Raw genomic sequence first — 3219 nt, 5'->3', positions numbered from 1 at the left:
AATACATGATCAACCAAGACTCTCACACGTAACAATATATATATATATATATATATATATATATATATATATATATATATATATATATATATATATATATATATTTTTTTTATATGTTTCCTGGTACAGGTGGCTCTTATGATTCCACATTTATTACTTTACTCTAAAGTGGCCTTGCAAGATAACCAGGACATATAAAACACAAACAAAAAGGAGTGGTACATGGAGCGGAGGGCTCTTTCTCAAAGGGAAGTGCGTGAAACACGTGGATACAAAAATAGGTTACAAATCTAATGCAGGAATTTGGGGAATGAATTACAAGGGTGTGCACTGAGGGAGCCAAGGACTTCCCCGAAGTGTTACTTGTGACTCAGAGCAAGGAGGCAGTGAACACGTGGGCTGGGACTGAACAAAGGAGCACCAGGGAATACCAAGTTGTAGGCCCAGAAGTTTAGTAAATGCAGAAGGGCGAAGTACCGTGACTAAAGCAACTCGTTCTAGGTAATTTTACCACATTGTAGAGGCGTAAGGCTGACGTCGGCGTCCTGCGGCGTCTTCTGCCAGGGTCCACGTGTGCGTCGACAAAGGGCTTCCTCACCTGCAAGGAACTGCTTTCAAGTCGTAGGGTTGGGGAGGAAAAGCTGTTTTCCTTGTGCTGATGAAAGGCTGCAGTTGAGTTTCCGCTCGCTTTGGGACTTGCAAATTCCCACTTGCAATCTTTGATGGCCACGTGGGTGCATTCGTTTTCCTCCGGAGCAAAGGGCAGTTAACTTCCACGTGGCGACGAGGGAAAGAAGGGCGGGGCAAGGTCTGCACTTGTGACCTCTTGGCTTAAACTCACGACGGTGTGTGAGAGCATGCTTCTGGCGCCCTGACCTTTTATTGCTTCTGGACAGGGGAGGGGGGGTTATGTCCTGACCGGGTCACTCATCTGTATCAAAGAAAAACGGCTGATCGTCCTGCCCGGTCACTCTCCTGTACCAAAGAGAACGGCGCAAGCCAGTTTATTTGCCCCAGGCGAGAATTAAATCTTTTGAGCGTCTCTTATAACCCACTTCCACTGGTTGAAACTACCCCGAACCAGAATCCACTACCTCTCACAGGTTCAAAATAGACAGAGGCCTATCTATCGGCCGAGCAAAGCAGAAAGGCGGGCGCTTTCAACAGCTTATTTTGGCGCTAATCTTTTACAATATATATATATATATATATATATATATATATATATATATATATATATATATATATATATATATATATATATATATATATATATATATATATATATATATATATATATATATATATATATATATATACATAATGTGCCTGTATTATTTTACGAAAGCATGCAATCTCGAATGAGATTTATGTACACGTCCATTAACAAGCATTCTGGATGATTATGACCTCTGTTTATGTAAGAGTCTCCGTGTAATTTGCTTATTGAGGATAACAGCGGAACTCATCATGCCGATATTCACGTCTTCCTCGAAAACGGGGCAACACGCCTCGTTTCCCTTTTGCGTAAATGGAAGATTATTTCCGATGAAAATGAGGAGGAAAACATCCCAAGCAAAATAAAGATGGCGGAGCCCAGAGTTCGTCAAAAATTGGCTTCGAAAAGTATTGCTTCTCTTAAGGGCGTCATTTCCTTTCTGGAGGCAGAAACTGCCAGATAATGGAACACTTAAGTTCTGCTTCCGAGAAGTAATTGCAGGTGAATATGGAAATGTTATTGATTCAAGAATCTGTCCTCGTGTCGATAGGTTATACGATGATGTAATTGAAAAATAAGTGCAAGTGTCTTCAACTTACGTATTGAAAGACAATCTCTCTCTCTCTCTCTCTCTCTCTCTCTCTCTCTCTCTCTCTCTCTCTCTCTCTCTCTCTCTCTCATTAATTAATCAGTTTTTTCCGATGGAGGTTGTCCTTGTTAGTCAATTTTTTCTGATCGTCGCTATAGTCAACACTTCCTTCTTCCACCGAATTGCATGCACATCTATCCATTACATAGAAAAATGTTGATAGATGTCTGATCTTTTCCAGATTCCTGTGTATCTGTGCACGGTTAGGGAGTTATTTGGCTCTGAGAATACCAAAAATAGTAGAAATAAAAACTTCCAGTCTCTTGATCTTGAAAGGGACACATTTCAAGTACCGCGCAGCATCAAGTTTGTTGAAAAGAACTTTTACCTTTCAGTTGTCCCAAGAGCCAAGAGTCATCACACTTTTACCACTCTAAATTAAGCATCCATGTGGTCAAAAGTAATCGATTGAAAATATCATCTGCTAAGTTTGCCTCGTCTCGTTTTGATAACTGATCTCTCTCTCTCTCTCTCTCTCTCTCTCTCTCTCTCTCTCTCTCTCTCTCTCTCTCTCTCTCCACTATGCAGGGCCCGCGTTCGAATCTCCGGCCGGCCACTGAAAAATTAGAGGAATTTATTTCTGGTGATAGAAATTCATTTCTTGGTATAACGTGGTTCGGATTCCACAATAAGCTGTAGGTCCCGTTGCTAGGTAACCAACTGGTTCTTAGCCACGTAAAATAAGTCTGATCCTTTGGGCCAGCCCTAGGAGAGCTGTTAACTAGCTCAGTGGTCTGGTTAAACTAAGGTATAATCTCTCTCTCTCTCTCTCTCTCTCTCTCTCTCTCTCTCTCTCTCTCTCTCTCTCTCTCTCTCCTCCCCTAAAGCTAAAGCTTACAGATTGATAACACTGCCTCCTGGCGGGAAGTGGAATAACAACGACCTAAAGTATCAATCCTTGTGTAACTGAACGTCTTCACTGAAGGTCATGTGCTGCTGTTCTTGCTTGCTTCTTTGTTTTTTCGATCGAACGCTCCAGCTCAGAGAACAGCTCGCACCAAGACCATGAGAGACAAGGTCACCCAATTGGGTGGAGTCGCCTCCCACCTCGGGTAACTGCTTAGGCGATGACGTACCTTAGAGGTACCTGCTCATTACGGCATTTCACCTGCTGACGCAGTAAGGAGGTAGACAAAGCTCCACCTGTATGGAGGATTTGGGGGTGAAGTGAGCAGACCTCCTCTTTCTGTTGGCATTGGCAGAAGTACGTCTCAGTGGAGACGTGAAGCTCCTCGTTAAGTTGTATAAGACCAGGACCCACTCCCTCGAGGGATAAAGCGAAGGGTACTTTGGCAGACCTCAACACTTGGCGCTTAACGCTGAGTTCATTACAGCATTGTGCTCTTTTGGA

The sequence above is a fragment of the Macrobrachium rosenbergii genome, chromosome 54, assembly GCF_040412425.1.
Source record: "Macrobrachium rosenbergii isolate ZJJX-2024 chromosome 54, ASM4041242v1, whole genome shotgun sequence".
NCBI lineage: Eukaryota > Metazoa > Arthropoda > Malacostraca > Decapoda > Palaemonidae > Macrobrachium > Macrobrachium rosenbergii.
The sequence above is the reverse complement of the archived record's forward strand: the minus strand, read 5'-3'. Positions refer to the sequence as shown.